Source organism: Nicotiana tabacum, chromosome 3 (genome assembly GCF_000715075.1).
Source record: "Nicotiana tabacum cultivar K326 chromosome 3, ASM71507v2, whole genome shotgun sequence".
Classification (NCBI taxonomy): domain Eukaryota; kingdom Viridiplantae; phylum Streptophyta; class Magnoliopsida; order Solanales; family Solanaceae; genus Nicotiana; species Nicotiana tabacum.
The window spans coordinates 111,099,156-111,116,344 of record NC_134082.1 but is presented as its reverse complement, the minus strand read 5'-3'; the positions used below and the strand labels follow the sequence as shown (position 1 = coordinate 111,116,344).

The 17,189-nt window shown below is 40.7% G+C and overlaps 1 long non-coding RNA gene across 4 annotated transcripts; it reads left to right on the top strand.

The window, feature by feature from the left end:
- The first annotated feature begins 972 nt into the window (after window positions 1-972).
- On the top strand, window positions 973-13,939 carry LOC107791838 (uncharacterized). Of its 4 annotated transcripts, XR_012707726.1 has the most exons (4): window positions 973-1,967; window positions 5,483-5,547; window positions 6,068-6,271; window positions 13,560-13,939. It is a non-coding gene; the product is annotated as an uncharacterized LOC107791838 (long non-coding RNA). The 4 variants fall into 4 exon arrangements; XR_001649340.2 differs by lacking the exon at window positions 13,560-13,939 and having other exon boundaries at window positions 975-1,977; window positions 6,068-7,706; XR_001649341.2 differs by lacking the exon at window positions 13,560-13,939 and having other exon boundaries at window positions 976-1,967; window positions 6,068-7,706.
- Window positions 13,940-17,189: the final 3,250 nt, after the last annotated feature.

The window sequence follows — 17,189 nt, the reverse complement described above, 5'->3', positions numbered from 1 at the left end:
ACGTCAATCCGATAACCCGATACCAATAAGCCATTAAGCCACTTTTGTGGTTCGATTTTCGATTTCTGTTCGATTTTGAGCACCCCTACATTCTAGAGTTGACTTCAAGTTTCAGCATTAGTAGCAGACACCCACCTGAAAAACGAGAGTATTCATTTCAGAGTTGATTCACAACAAGACCGAGAGAAGATTCAATATAGAAGAGTAGATAGGATTATATAGTTTTTCTTGTAGTTTTTATCTTATTTTATTTTATTTTTATGTAATGAACAGGGACTACGGAGCGGAACCTTGACGGCACCTCACTCGACTCGCCACCTCGGTACCCTTCTCCATTTTTCCTACTTCTGAACTACAAATGACCTGATTCTTTTATAGTTAAGAATATGTAGGTAGCTTAAATACTAGGGCTCGGTCACAGTCATTTTATCCATATTTATTTTTTTTTGAACGAGTGTTGGGTTAAAATCAATTACGTTGCTTACTTAATTCTTTGGTCAAAAACTCTTCGAGTTTCTAAGCAAAGGGGGACAGCTATAAGCACGTAATTTTTGACCCGTATGAGTTTAAAAGTTATTTTTAGTATTCTTAGTATTTTCAATATTATTTGATTTTATTTTAATAGAATTTTAGTCTATTTTTATCTTCAATTTTAATTATAAAAAAATAAATTTAAAAACCCAAAAATAGTTTTATTTTTTAATACTTAGTCTTATCTTTAATAGTTTATTTTAATTAATTAAGAGTGATTTTACATATTATAAGTGCTTTATATTATTGTACAAGAAGATTTGGGTCTTTAGTTAATGAATTTTGATTTTTAATCCAACAAGACATAGACCCATCCCAACTCTCACGAGCTTAGCCCAATCTTAATTGACCCATCAGTCATTTGAGCTCGTGACCCATCTGTCCTATCCGACCCAGTCCACTTAAATCCTAGTCATTCATTATCTCCTCATACAATGGTCAATATTAAATCCCCTAACCATATAAAATTTATATCTTCCACAAACCCTAGACCTTAACCTAGCCGTGCCACCCCTTTCTCCATCCTCTTGCCGCCGCCAGACCCGCTAATCTGCACCAAACCCGCCAAAAAATCAAGCCCACTCCCCCACGTAGTCCCCCTCATCTCTTTCTGCCATGTAGCCTAACAAACTTCTGACAATCGAATCTTCTTCAACCTCACCGCATGCATTTTAGATTTCCCTTGGACGGATTTTGGATCAATGGGAGACGTAAGATTTGGGTGCCTTAAATCCTACCCTTCCATTTGTCTAGATTTGGTCTAGAAGAGTAAATTTCGTTTTTGTGGGGAGTTTTCGGATTTTTGAAAAAAAGTTTTGGATTTCTGGGAGGAGAAGAATATAAACTTCGAGAGTTCTTATAAATATTCTCATTTTTGGAATTTTTCGGGGGATTTTGCATAGAATACTTGGGAAAAAAGGGAGAAGGGAGAAGAAAAGTTTTAGATTTTTTTTTCAATTTTCAGATTTTTCTAAGTTTAGTTTGAATTTCAGAAAAATGAAAATATAAAAAAAAGTATTTTGAGTTTAGATTCTTGTTCGAGTTTTGTTTCCATTTTGAAAAAAATCAGAAAATACACAAAAATATTTGAGCTACTTTTTCTTATTTGATTTGGGTTTCAAATATGGAATCTGATTGAGCCAAGGTTGTTTCGAATTTTCCACTGCGGTCGATTGCCGTTCGAGTTTTCCGGTCTGGGTTCGCGATTCCTATTTGACATTTGTCGTTGTTTTCTTTTCACTGGGATTTTCGATTCAAAGCTTTGTAGCCGAATTTCTACTTTCTACTATTAAGAAGAAATTCACATTTCTCAGGTTCATCTCTCTATTCTTTTGTTTATTTGCTGTTACTATTGTGAATCCAAGCATTGGAAGATCTATTTTAAGATGGGGATTTGAATTACACATGATATAGACCAGTGTTGGTTCCATGCGTTGGTACGTTTAGGTACTCAATCACTATTAAAAGCTGAGTTAGAATCGTTAGGTTCATCTGTTTTGGAAATTTTGCATAGTGTTAAGCTTTCATCAATTTTGGTTCAGCTTAGTTGTGTTCATATTTGTTTCTACTCTAATGCTTGGTTCTGTGTCTTTGTTGAAATTTGCATGTGATTGTTAAGTGTTTATCAAGTAAGAATAATAGTATATGATGTTAACAACATGGAACTAGCGTGAAAATTTTGATTTGCATATTTTGAAATCACAAAATGGATAGAAGTTGATTTACTCAAAGTTCTATGCGTCAGTTTTATCTATGATTTAGTTAGGTGCTTTGGAAATTGCTCTAAGCTCTTTGAAAGGGTTTTATATTTATTTATTTAGTTTCTTATTTTTTTTAAAACTAGAAATATTTATCATATTATTTCTTCATAATAAATGGGTAAAATGATCATGAAGTGAGGCTCATTATACGTCCCTTTAGTCATATCTTTTAGTATTTTTTTTGAATCTTTGAAATCATGCCAGTGTTTGGAATTTTGCTGTGGTTTAAGCCTGGATGGATAGTTTTTCTCATAAATAAGTATTTTGTTGGAATTAAAGTGAGGTAAAGAGGTTTTTGTTATTTACAACTAGTTCTCAATGTCATGGTTATTTTTAGGTGAATGGAAAGCATTTTTAGTCATTTGGATTAAGAAATTTGCTAGTTGTGATGAAATGCTTCACAATTTAATATCATTATCTCTACTAAAATTCTCATGTAACGACTCAGCTGGTCGTTTCATGAGTTACAGTCCCGCTCTCCTTATTTCTGCTTCTTTATGTGTTTTCAGCTGTACTTCATCATATCGTGTTGGTTGTTCTGTGTTCAGAGTGGTCATAGAGTGAAATGAGACACTTAGTCTCTTATTTAGAATCTTAAGTTGGAAAAGGCAACTAGATGTTGACTTATGAGTAGAAGGTCTCGGATATGAATTCTGATGGTTTGGATAGCTTCGTTAGGTGATTTTGGACTTAGGAGCGTGTTCAGAATGTATTTTGGAAGTCCGTGATAGATTTAGGCTTGAATTGGCGAAATTGGAAATTTAGCATTTTCCGGTCGGTAGAGGAATTGATATCGGGGTCGGAGTGAAATTCCGAAAATTAGAGTAGGTCCGTTGTATCGGTCATTCGGATGAGGTTTGATAGGTTTTTGTATCGTTTGCAGAATTCGGAAGTTTAGAAATCCTTAGGCTTGAATCCGAGGGTGAGTTAGTGTTTTGATGTTGTTTTGAGTGTTCCGAAGGTCTGAATAAGTTTGAATAGTGGTATATGACTTGTTGGTAGGTTTAGTTAAAGTCTCGAGGGCCTCGGGATGATTTCGGTAGGGTTATCGGAGAGTTGGAAAATTGGAGTTGTAGCTGAAGCTGCTTTTTCCTATTATATCTGCACCTACAAATTGGGGACCGCGGGTGCGAGCCGCAGAAGCGGAAAGGATACCGCAGAAGCAGCATTGGTCGCAGGAGTGGAGGGCTGGACCGCATCTGCGAGCTCGCAGGTGCGAGACCTGGGGCAAAGGTGCGGCGTCTGAGGACTTAAGTGACTTCCGTAGGTGCGGATTTTTGGGTGCAGAAGCGGCCCGCAAGTGCGAGATATTTTCCGCAGATGTGGAAATAGCTAGGCAGAAAGTATAAAAAGCCCTCTTCGCGAATTTCAGCCATTTCTTCACCATTTTTGGATGAGTTGGAGCTTGGGGGCTGTGATTTCAAGAGGGAATTAAGTGTTTTCAGTGAGGTAAGCTACTTGGACCTTCTATCTTGTGTTTATGGCAATTATTCCATTGTTTAATCATGATATTAATGGGAAAATTAGAGAAGAAATTGAGAGATTAGGGCTTGAAATTGGAGAGTTTAAATTGGGTATTTGAGGGGCCATTTTAGGTCCGATTTTGATGATTTTGGTATGTATAGACTCGGGAGTGAAAGAAGTTTCTAGTTTTGCAATTTTTGTTGGATTCCGAGACGTGGACCCGGAGGCCGGGTTTGAGCAAATTCGGGATTTTGGGTTTAATTTGATAATTTTCATGTGGGTTTTGTTCCTTTGGTATGTATTCATGATATGATTATAATTTTGGATAGATTCGGAGAGATTGGAGGCCAAGTCGAGAGGCAAGAGCATTGCAGAGTAGGTCTTCGTCCGGTTCGAGGTAAGTAACGATTGTAAATCTAGATCTGAGGGTATGAAACTCGGAATTTCGTACTAAGTTTGATGAATGAGGTGATGCACATGTTAGGTGACGGACGTGTGGGCGTACACTAGTAAGAATTGTGACTTGGTCTGTCCCATGGCAACTGTAGAGTTGCATATTTTGATAAACTCTATATGAAATCTATGTGTTTAGAAATAATTCTGTTAACTTGGTTGAATGCCATATTTGGGGCCTTGTGCCGTACTGTTTGGACCCTCAGGGGTATTTTACTACTATTCTCACACTGTTTTAATTCGAAAGAATATCCTCAGTCATGATTTTTACCTGTTTATTGTTTGATTCAGTTTCATTACTCTTCCTTCAAATATATGAAAACTGTTTGGGTTGAATTCCCTGATTTTTCACTTAAATGCCCGAGTGGTTGTGAGGTTGATGACTGAGAGAGGCTGAGGGCTTGATGGTGAGGATTATATAATTATGGATCGGGCTGCACGCTGCAGCGATATGTTGGATCCGGCTGCATGCCGCAGTGATATAGCGCTTTGCTGTAAGAGCCCTTCCGGAGTCTGCACACCCCCCATTGAGCGCAGTCGATTATATATTTATGGATCGGCTACACGCGGCGGCGGTTATTATGAGATATCTATTGAGCGGGAGTGCTGAGTGTGAGTGCTAATTGATTAGAATTGAGTCACGAGTGACTGAGAGGCTTGCCAAAGGACTATATATATGAGTGATACTTTGCCCGAGGGACTTATTTATGAAATTACCGTTTCACTCTTCTTTTATACTGAGCAACAACAACAACATACCCAGTAAAATCCTACTAGTAGGGTCTGGAGAGAGTAGAGTGTACGCAGACCTTACCCCTACCCCGAAAAGCGTAGAGAGGCTGTTTCCAGGAGACTCTCGGCTCAACAAGAGAGACAATAATATCAGGAAAGAAATAAAAGAAAAGGCATGTAACAACAAAAGATGCCAGAAAGAAAATTATAACAACGAATAAGGGAAAGGACAATAACACAAAACTATGCAACCAACCATGTGAACATAGCATAGACCGCTAAAAAACCTAAACAAAACTCTATCAGTCTGAGCCTCTATTAAAAATGTTGAACAAATGTTTTAAACAACTTTCATTGAAACTGGAGTTTTTACGAGATGTTCGAAATTGAGTTACTGATTTGACTTTGTACTTTTTCCACTAAGATTTTTATGTTATGAGATGTATATAATTTTAAATGCTCGTCACTACACTCAGCCTTTATTTATAATTGTTACTTACTGAGTTGGCGTACTCACGTTACTCCCTACATCTTGTGTGCAGACCAGGTACCAGGGCATCCGAGTGAGAGTTGTTCCTTCCTTCAGAGCATTTCCGGAGTTAGCAAGGTAGTTGCACAGCGTCTAAAGCCTTGCCTTTCTCGCTCCTATATATTAGTATTTGTTTTTATCAGACACATCTTGTATTGAGTAGACAGTACCAGATTGTATTTTAGTGGCTCATGACTAGTGATACCGGGATCGGGCAGTGGTTGATGTTTCGCATATTTGATTCCGCTTGTTTTGAAATGTTTAAACGAAAGATTGTTGATAATATCTTATTAGTAAATGAATTAAGAAAAGACCTGTTTATGTTGTACATATCGAATCGGCTATCCTAGTACTGCGATAGGCGCCATCACAATCGGGGTGGTTTAGGGTCGTGACAAGTTGGTATCAGAGCATAAGTTACATAGGTCTCACCAGTCATGAGCAGGTTTAGTAGAGTCTTGCGGATTAGTACAGAGACATCTGTACTTATCTTCGAGAGGCTGCAGAACCTTTAGGAAAAATTTCACATTCTTGAATTCCTATCGTGCGAATCTGTTGATTCTGGTAACTAAACTTCTGTTATTCTATTCTTTCACAGATGGTGAGGACACATGCTACCGGTTAGGATGAACGACCACCAGTACCACCAGATGGGGCCACTAGAGGATGAGGTCGCAGTCGAGGTCGTGGTAGGATTAGGGGTGTAGCCTGCACAGCCGCTAGGGCAGCACCTGCAGATCCACCAGCTGCCCCAGTTCACGATCAGGTTCCAGTTGTGGACGTTCCAGCAGGACTAGCTCAGGTATCGGTTGTGCCGATTGTTATTCCAGGCCTTCAAGAGGTCCTAGCCCAGATTCTATCAGTGTGCACTGGCCTGGCTCAGGCTGTCTCAGTTACTACGGTCATAGCTACTTCTCAGGCCGGGGGAGGCACCCAAACTCCCGCCGCTCGCACACCTGAGCAGGTTGTGCCGGGACTTCAGACGCTAGGGGCACCTCCAGCCCAGCCGGTTATGCTTGGTCAAGATTATGTGGTACCAATTATGCCTGACGACGAGCAGCGTCGATTGGAGAGGTTTGCTAGACTTCATCCTCCGACTTTTAGTGGTGTGGAAGACGAGGATGCCCAGGGTTTCTTGGAGAAGTGTTAGAGGATGCTTCGGACCGCAGGTATTTTGGAGACTAGTGGGGTCTCGTTCACTACTTTTTAGTTTTCAGGAGCTGCCTTTACTTGGTGGGAGGCTTTTGAGAGGCGTAGGCCTGTTGGCGTAACTCCCCTTACCTGGCAGCAGTTCTTTGCTCTCTTTTTGGAGAAACAAGTGCCACAGGCTTGTAGGGAGGAGCTGCACAGGCAGTTCGAGCAGTTGCGTTAGGATGATATGACTGTGACATAGTATGAGATGAGATTTTCAGAGCTAGCTCATCATGCTGTTTGGTTAGTTCCTACAGATAGGGAGAGGATCAGGAGGTTTATGGATGTCCTCACATATCAGCTTCGGATTCTCATGACCAGCGAGAGCATGTCAGGTGCTACTTTTGAGCAGGTTGTTGATATTGCCCGAGAGATTGAGTCAGTTCGTCGCCAGAAGTGAGATGAGAGGGATGCCAAGAGGTCTCGGAGATTTGGTAGTTTTGATGGTGCTCATTTGAGGATCCAGTTTTAGCACGATAGAGGTTGTCCATTCAGATAAGCTCAGTCAGCTCGCCCAGTTCATTGTGGGGCATCATGGGGCCATGCTTCCCACAGTTCTCATCAGGGCCATTCATCACTTAGTGCCCTTCTAGCCCAGAGTTCGTCCCGTGCTCCATTAGTTAAGGGCTCTTCCATGCCAGGTTCTTCTACTAGTCATCCCGGTGCTAGGGGTTCCCTTCAGTCCCAGTGCCCCGTACTAGGGAGTTGTTATGAGTGTGGAGAGTTTGGGCATATGAGGAGACAATGTCCTCGTCTTCATGGGGTCCATCTAAACAGAGGAGTCAGCCCTCGACTTCAGCTCCAATTACTTCACCACCCGCCCAGGCAGCTAGGGGTGGGGGTCAGTCAGTTAGCGGTCGCCCTAGAGGAAGAGGTCGATCAGGTGGTGGTTAGGCCCATTTCTATGCACTCCCAGCCAGACCAGATGTTATTCCTTCAGATGCCGTGATTATATGTATTGTCTCAGTTTGCCACAGAGATGCCTCTGTGTTATTTGATCCTACTTCCATTTTTTCATATGTGTCATCGTATTTTGCTCGTTATTTGGATATGCCCGTGTGTCTCTTGTTTCATCTGTTCATGTATCTACTCCGGTAGGTGATACTATTATTGTGGACCGCATATATCGGTCGTGTCTGGTGACCATTAGGGGTTTGGAGTCCCGAGTGGACCTCCATTAGGGATTTTGATGTGATATTAGGCATGGATTGGCTATCTCTATGTCATGCTATTTTGGACTATCATGCTAAGACAGTGATGTTAGGCTGGGTGTGCCAAAGATTGAGTGGCGAGGTTCGACTGATTTTGTTCCCAGTAGAGTGATTTCGTTTTTGAAGGCCCAAAAGATGGTTGGGAAGGGTTGCCTTTCTTGTTTGGCCTTCGTGAGGGATGTTAGTATAGAGACTCTTACTATTGATTTAGTCCCGGTGGTGAGGGACTTTCCAGATATGTTTCCTGCAAACCTACCGGGCATGCCACCAGACAGGGATATTAACTTCGGTATTGATTGGTGTCGGGCACTCAGCCCATTTCTATTCCACCGTATCGTATGGCACCGACGGAGTTGAAGGAGCAGCTTCAGGAACTCCTTGATAAGGGATTTATTCGGCCTAGTGTGTCGCCTTAGGGTGCGCCTGTTCTATTTGTGAAGAAAAAAGATGGCACGATGAGGATGTGCGTTGATTACAGGCAGTTGAACAAAGTTACAATCAAGAACAAGTATCCTTTTCCTCGTATTGATGATTTATTTGACCAATTTTAGGGAGCGAGGGTGTTCTCCAAGATTGATCTTCGGTTAGGGTATCACCAGTTGAAGATCAGGGACTCAGATATTCTTAAGACGGTTTTCAGGACCCGATACAGTCATTATGAGTTCTTTGTGATGTCTTTTGGGCTGACCAATACCCCAACAGCGTTGATGCATTCGATGAACAATGTGTTTCGGCCTTATCTCGACTCGTTTGTTATTATATTTGTTGATGATATTCTAGTATACTCGCGTAGTTAGAAGGAGCACGCTGGGCATTTATTGTATTGCAGCGGTTGAGGGAGGAGAAGCTTTATGCAAAGTTCTCCAAGTGTGAGTTTTGGCTCAGTTCAGTGGCTTTCTTGGGGCACGTGGTGTCCAGTGAGGGTATTCAGGTTGATCCGAAGAAGATAAAGGTGGTTCCGGGTTGGCCCAGATCGTCCTCAGCCACTGAGATTCGCAGCTTTCATGGTTTGGCGGGTTATTACCGTCGGTTCATTCAGGGATTTTCATCTATTGCATCACCCTTGACCAAATTGACTCAAAAGGGTGGTCTATTCAGATGGTCGGATGAGTGTGAGGCAAGCTTCCAGAAGCTCAAGACTGTTTTGACCACATCTCCAGTGTTAGTTTTGCCATAAGCTTCAGGTTCATACACAGTATATTGTGATGCATCTAGAGTTGGTATTGGGTGTGTGTTGATGTATGATGGTAGAGTGATTGCTTATGTTTCTCATCAGTTAAAGCCCCATGAGAAGAACTACCATGTTTATGATTTGGAGTTGGATGCCATTGTTCATGCGTTGAAGATTTGGAGGCATTATGTCTATGGTGTGTTTTGTGAGGTGTTTACTGATTATCGTAGCCTCCAGCACTTGTTCAAGCAGAAGGATCTCAATTTGAGGCAGCGGAGATGGTTGGAGCTGCTAAAGGATTATGATATCACTATCTTTTACCATTCGGGGAAGGCTAATGTAGTGGTCGATGCCTTGAGTAGGAAGGCGGTGAGTATGGGCTGTTTGGCGTATGTTCCTGTCAGGGAGAGACCTCTTGCAGTTGATGTTCAGGCCTTGGCCAATTGGTTTGTGAGGTTGGATATTTCGGAGCCCAGTCGGATCCTAGCTTGTGTGGTTTCTCGGTCTTCCTTGTTTGATCGCATCAGAGAGCGCCAGTAACTGATGATCCTCATTTGCTTGTCCTCAAGGACAGAGTACAACACGACGATGCCAGATATGTGACTATTGGTGATGATGGGGTATTGAGGATGCAGGGTCGGATATGTGTGCCCAATGTGGATGGGCTTTGGGAGTTGATTCTGGAGGAGGCTCATAGCTCACGATATTCCATCCATTCGGGTGCCGCAAAGATGTATCAAGATTTGAGACAACACTACTGGTGAAGGAGAATGAAGAAAGATATAGTGGGATTTGTAGCTCGGTGTCTCAATTGTCAGCAGGTGAAATATGAGCATCAGAAATCGGGTGGCTTACTTCAGCAGATGGATATTCCAGAGTGGAAGTGGGAGCGGATCACCATGGATTTCGTAGTTGGACTCCCACAGACTTTGAGGAAGTTCGATGCTATTTGAGTGGTTGTGGATCGACTGACCAAGTCCGCGCCCTTCATTCCTGTGTGTACTATCTATTTTTTAGAGCGATTAGCAGGGATTTATATCTGAGTGATTGTTCGCCTATATGGTGTCCCAGTTTCCATCATTTTGGATAGAGGTACTCAGTTTACGCCGCAGTTTTGGAGGGCCATGCAACGAGAGTTGGGTACTTAGGTTGAGATGAGCACAACTTTTCACCCTCAGACGAACGGGTAGTCCGAGCGCACTATTCATATATTGGAGGACATGTTGTGCGCTTGTGTCATTGATTTTGGGGGTTCATGGGATCAGTTTCTACAGCTCGCGAAGTTTGCATATAACAACAGTTATCAGTCGAGTATTTAGATGGCTCAATATGAGGCTTTATATGTGAGACGGTATAGATCTCCAATAGGATGGTTTAAGCCGGGCTAGGCCAGGCTTTTGGGGACAAACTTAGTGCAGGATGCTTTGGACAAGGTGAAAGTGATTTAGGAGCGGCTTCGTACATCGCAGTCAAGACAAAAGAGTTATGTTGATAGGAAGGTTCGTGATGTGTTGTACATGGTTGGGGAGAAGGTTCTACTGAAGGTTTCATCCATGAAAGGTGTTATGAGGTCTGGGAAGAAGGGTAAATTGAGTCCTTAGTTCATTGGGCCTTTTGAGGTACTTCGGAGGATTAGGGAGGTGGCTTATGAGCCTGCTTTACCACCTAGCGTGTTGAGTGTGCATCCGATATTTCATGTTTCTATGATCCGGAAGTATATTGACGATCCGTCTCATGTTTTGGATTTTAGCACGATTAAGTTAGACGATGATTTGACTTATGATGTGGAGCCAGTGGCTATTTTGGAGTAGGAGGTCTGAAAGTTGAGATCAAAGGATATAGCTTCAGTGAAAGTGCAGTGGAGAGGTCGGCCCGTGGAGGAGGCCACCTGGGAGACCGAGCGGGAGATGTGGAACATATATCCTCACCTATTTGAGGTTCCAGGTATGTTTCTTGACCCGTTCGAGGATGAACATTTGTTTAAGAGGGGGAGGATGTAACGATCCAGCCGGTCGTTTCATGAGTTACAGTCCTGTTATCCCCATTTCTTCTTCTTTATGTGTTGTTCAGCTGTATTTCATCATATCGTGTTGGTTGTTCTGTGTGTGGAGTGGTCATGGAGTGAAATGAGACACTTAGTCTCTTATTTAGAAGCTTAAGTTGGAAAAGTCGACTGGATTTTGACTTATGAGTAGAAAGTCTCAGAGGTAAATTCTGATAATTCAGATAGCTTCGTTAGGTGATTTTGGACTTAGGAGTGTGATCGGAATGTATTTTGGATGTCCGTGATAGATTTAGGCTTGAATTTACAAAATTGGAAATTTGGCATTTTCCGACCGATAGAGGAAATCTTGATATCGGGGTCAGAATGGAATTCTAGAAATTGGAGTAGGTCCGTTATGTCATTTGTGACGTGTGTGCAAAATTTCAGGTCATTCGAATGAGGTTTGATAGGTTTTTGTATTGTTTGTAGAATTCGAAAGTTTAGAAATCTTTAGGCTTGAATCATAGGGTGATTTGGTATTTTGATGTTGTTTTGAGTGTTCCGAAGGTTTGAATAAGTTTGAATAATGGTATATGACTTGTTGGTAGGTTTGGTTGAGGTCTCGAGGGCCTTGGGATGATTTCGACGGGTTATTAGAGAGTTGGAAAATTGGAGTTGTAGCTGAAGCTATTGTTTTCTGTCATAACCATACCTGTGGATTGGGACCGTAGGTGCGAGCCGTAGAAGCAGAAAGGAGACCGCAGAAGAGGCATTGGTCGCAGGAGCGGAGGGCTGGACCGCATCTGCGAGCCCGCAGGTGAGAGACTTGGGGCGTAGGTGTAGCATCTGAGGACTTAAGTGACTTCCGCAGGTGCGGATTTTTGGGCGCAAAAGCGGCCTGCATGTGCGAGATATTGTTCGCAGATGCGGAAATAGCTGGGCAGAACATATAAAAAGCCCTCTCCGCGAATTTCAGCCATTTCTTCACCATTTTTGGACGAGTTGGAGCTTGGGGGCTGTGATTTCAAGAGGGAATTAAGTGTTTTTAGTGAGGTAAACTACTTGGACCTTGTATCTTGTGTTTATGGCAATTATTCCATTGTTGAATCATGATATTAATGGGAAAATTAGAGAAAAAATTGGGAGATTAAGGTTTGAAATTGGAGAGTTTAAATTGGAGATTTGAGGGGCCATTTGAGGTACGATTTTGATGATTTTGGTATGTATAGACTCGGGAGTGAAAGAAGTTTCTAGTTTTGTAATTTTTGTTGGATTCCGAGACATGGACCCGGGGGTTGATTTAGAGCAAATTCGGGATTTTGGGTCTAATTTGATAATTTTCATATGGGTTTTGTTCCTTTGGCATGTATTGATGATATGATTCTGAGTTTGGATATATTCAGGGCGATTGGAGGCCGAGTCAAGAGGCAAGAGCATTGCGGAGTAGATCTTCATCCGGTTCGAGGTAAGTAACGATTTTAAATCTAGATCTGAGGGTATGAAACCCCCAAATTTCGTACTAATTTTTATAAATGAGGTGACACACATGCTAGGTGATGGGTGTATGGGCGTACACCGGTAGGGATTGTGAATTGGTCCATCCCGTGGCAAGTGTAGAGTTGCATAATTTTGATAAACACTATATGAAATCTATGTGTTTAGAAATAATTCCGTTAGCTTGGGCTGAATGCCATGTTTGGGGCCTTGTGCCGTACTGTTTGGACCCTCAGGGGTATTTTACTACTATCCTCACATTGTTTTGATTCGAAAGCATATCCTCAGTCATGATTTTTGCTTGTTTATTGTTTGATTCAGTTTCATTACTCTACCTTCAAATATATGAAAACTGTTTGGGCTGAGTTCCATGATTTTTAATTGAAATGCCCGAGTGGCTGTGAGGTTGATGATTAAGAGAGGCCGAGGGCCTGATAGTGAGGATATATAATTATGGATCGGGCTGCACGCCGCAGCGATATATATATATCTGTGTGTGTGTGTGGATCGGGCTACACGCCGCAATGATATATTGGATCGGGCTGCACGCCGCAGCGATATAGCGCTTGGGTTGTAGGAGCCCCTCCGAAGTCTGCACACCCCCAGTGAGTGCAGTCAACTATATATGTGGATTGGACTGCACGCGGTGGCGGTTATTATGAGATAACTATTGAGCAGGAGTGCTGATTGATGATAATTGAGTCACGAGTGACTGAGAGGCTTGCCGAGGGGCTATATATATGAGTGATACTTTGCCCGAGGGGCTTGTTTTATGAAATTACTGTTTCACTTTTCTTTTATAGCCTCTATTGAAAATATTGAACAAATGTTTTAAACAACTTTTATTGAAACTGGAATCTTTACGAGATGTTCGGAATTGAGTTACTGATTTTACTTTGTTCTTTTTCCACTGAGATTTTTAAGTTACGAGATGTATATGATTTTAAATGCTCATCATTGTACTCAGCTTTTATTTATAATTGTTACTTACTGAGTTGGCGTACTCACGTTACTCCCTGCACCTTGTGTGCAAATCTAGGTGCCAGGGTCCGAGTGAGAGCTGTTCTTTCCTTCAGAGCATTTCCGGAGTTAGGAAGGCAGCTACACGGCTTCTGCAGCCTTGCCTTTCTCGTTCCTATCTTTTAGTATTTGTTTTTATCAGACTCCTCTTGTATTGAGTAGACATACCAGATTGTATTTTAGTGGCTCATGACTAGCGACATCGGGATCGGGCTGTGGTTGATGTTTCGCATATTGTTTCCGCTTGTTTTGAAATGTTTAAACGAAAGATTGGTGATAATATCTTATTAGTAAATGAATTAAGAAAAGACCTATTTATGTTGTAAATGTCGAATAGGCTAGCCTAGTATTGCGATAGGCGACATCACGACCGGGGTGATTTAGGGTCGTGACATCTCAGTTGTCATATGTCTGAATCTTGGTAAAGACTTTAATGATATCATTTTGTTTAATGTGCTATCAAGCAGTAAATCACCTTAGTTCTCTGTTAGTGTAATTTGATAAAAGTTGGAGTAAAAAGGGAGTAAACCGATTAATTCTCGCAACTAATTTGTAAGTTCTCAGAGACGGGATGCAGCTATGAGTTGAGGTTTAATATTAAAATGATAGAGGAATGGGGCGGTGATAGGAATATATTAGAATGGCTATTCCCATGGCTTTAATTCACTTTTCCTTACTTTATTATTATTTTGTTTTAGTTTTCATTAGCTTTTATCTTCATTAAATATTTGTCTGCTTTGTCTGCCTTACCTTGCTAATATGTTTTTTGGATATAAAATCATTCGTATGATGTATGGTTGGGCTATGGAATGTGAAATTAAACATGGGAAAGAAATTGGACCTTAAATATCTTACTATTATTCAATTTCTTTTTAATATCGCTAGTAACATGTTTAGGCCGATCACACCCGGGTAGGCAACTTTTAAGATATTTTTTTCTGCATCAGAGGCATAAGGTCGTTCCCTTTAGTTAATATTCAGGGGAATACCCCACAGATTTTGTATATATTTATCCGAGGGATGTCCCATAGTGAATGTAATCGGAGGCAGTAACGGACGTCATGGAATGAGCATAGTGTAGACTTTTAGTATTTTTTTTCTTATTTATTCTCTTTTCTTATAAAGGTTGGGACATCTTCGAGCCTCTTTTGTGTTTTGCTTTTGTGTGTTTTTCCTCTATTAGAATACTCTTTAAAGCCAACTTGATCAAGTACGCATGCGTATTAGTTATAGAATTCGGGGAATTCCTAACACCTTTACCCTAAGTCAAATGAACTTCCTTACTTGGAATCTCTGGTGCAGTAAGTTTTAGAGTCAAATGTGTTTTGAAGGAAAATCATTTTTTTAAATGGTGACTTGGCACATCAAAACCAAATGTCAAGTGGCGATTTTGAAAAATCCTTTGAAACACAATCTTTTGTCACTTTCATATTGTAAAACTTTTTGAGCTTTAAAATCTTTTTATCTTTTTAAAGGGGTTAAGGTGTAAAAAGGGGTGTGACAAAAGGTGCTCCAGGACTTGGCCTTATAATGCCATCTATAGTTTCAGGAAAACTGGAAGGTTTTTTTTTGACTCAGATTGGGAGGGCTATCTGCAGACCAGAAGATCAGTTATAGGCTACTTGGTGAAGTTTAAGAATGCACTAATTTTATGGAAGTCAAAGAAATAAGAGGCAGCGGCTAGAAGATCTATAGAGGCAGAGTTTAGGAGCATGGCCTCAGCAGTTGCTGAACTTACCTAGCTTACAGGTCTATTCGAGGAGTTAGGTATGGAGATTGAGTTACCTATAACTCTTAATTGTGACATTAAAACTGCTATCCAAATAGCAGCCAATCCTATATTTCATGAAAAGACCAAACACATTGATATTTATTGCTATTTTATTCGCGAGAAGATAGTACAAGGACTGATCAAAACACATCATGTGTCCACCAAAGAGCAGCATGCTGATCTCCTTACAAAGAGCCTTGGTCGAGTGCAACATGACTACTTAATGTCCAAGTTGAGGCTGAAAGATATCTTTCAACCATCAGCTTGAGGAGGGGGGTTGAGCTAAGAGTTATTGATAGCTGTGTACAGTTAATTTATATGTAATAAGTTAGTGGTATGGTTAGTCGGTAGTTAGGAGTTAAATAATACAAAGTTAGGCGGTTAAGTAGTTGAGTAGTATAAATGTACAGTCGCTTTCCATTTTTCTGTTATGCAATTATACAGTAACAAGAGCACAACTACTCCTTTGCTTTCCTTTACTTCTTCTCAGCTTTCATCGCCATAGCTAGGAGTAGAATCTAGTGTTCATCAGTTATGCTATAGAAAACAAAGAGAACCGACCATGTAATACCATGCTCAATTAAAGTTATTTAATTAATGAATTCAGTCGTTGATGTTTTATACTTCAATACCACACAGGGGAAGGATGATTTGTGTGGTACCCAATTTTCACTTAACTTGATTATAGAAGGACCTGGTTCTTCTATGTGTTCCAACTACTACTGTTGTGGAATAATAAATACAGAAAACAAAGAACACAAAAATTTTAGGTGGAAAACACCTGGCTCAAAAGGTGAAAAAACCACGACATACCTTCCAGTATGATTTTTCCAAACTCTCCACTAAAATCACTGAGCCAAAAACTGCATTTACAAAAACTCTTTTGTAAATCTAGGATTAACTCTAATCCCGTTGTAGCACACAGCCTCAAACTGTTGCGACAACTTCTAGTTAACTCTAACTTCTAGGTACTTAATACAATTACTTCTATATAAGCTGAAAGGTACAATGTAAAATCACCTACTACAATTGAACTCGAATAAAAGATAGACACTTGGAACTGGTTCTTCTATCTGGTTCAAGTGGCTTCAGGTTTGCACGCTTGAATCACACATAAGTTGCTTGCAAAATTGCCTTGCTATTTTGCTCTCAATTCACGTTTTACTTCTGCTTATGCGCATTATCTATAAAAGAGAACAACACTGATATTTAAGGAGTTAGCAATTAGAGATTGACTAGGATACATATGCTACTCTTCCATGGTGGAAGAGTTCGAGTTGATCTCATTTTCTAACTCTATCTTTTTCCTAAACCGTGTTCTTTTTGTGTAAGGAGTCTTTCTCCTTATCCAATATGCAACCTTTTCGATCATGATAAGGAGATATCACTTCTGATAAGTTAGGTTTATCTCCTTCACGCGCATCTCACATGTTTGGGTTGATCATAACTGTGTTTCACAAGATGGACCTGGTCCATATCTGAGTTCCTTTGTCAGTCTTCAAAATTTCACCTTTACTTGGACCAACAGTCGTTCTATTGAAATAATTATATCAAACATAACTAATGATCTATATGAAAGAGATTTGGAGAAAACAGAGGTTGGTTGCAGAAGGAGAGAGGAGAGATAGAAGAAGAAATATGGGGGAAGGGAGACGACAAAGAGAGGTGGAGAACGGGTTATCGGGAGAGAAAATAAATAGGAAAGTAAGTTTTTTTGGGATTTAGTTGTACAATGCAAATTTTTTTGGGCTTCCTTTGTCAAACGTAATCTAAGGCGAAAAATTTGCCAATTCCTTTTGTACATTATCAGGAGATGTCAATTTTTCAAAACAAAAAGTAGAATAAAACAGTAACTGCTGACAATTTATTAGTCTTGAC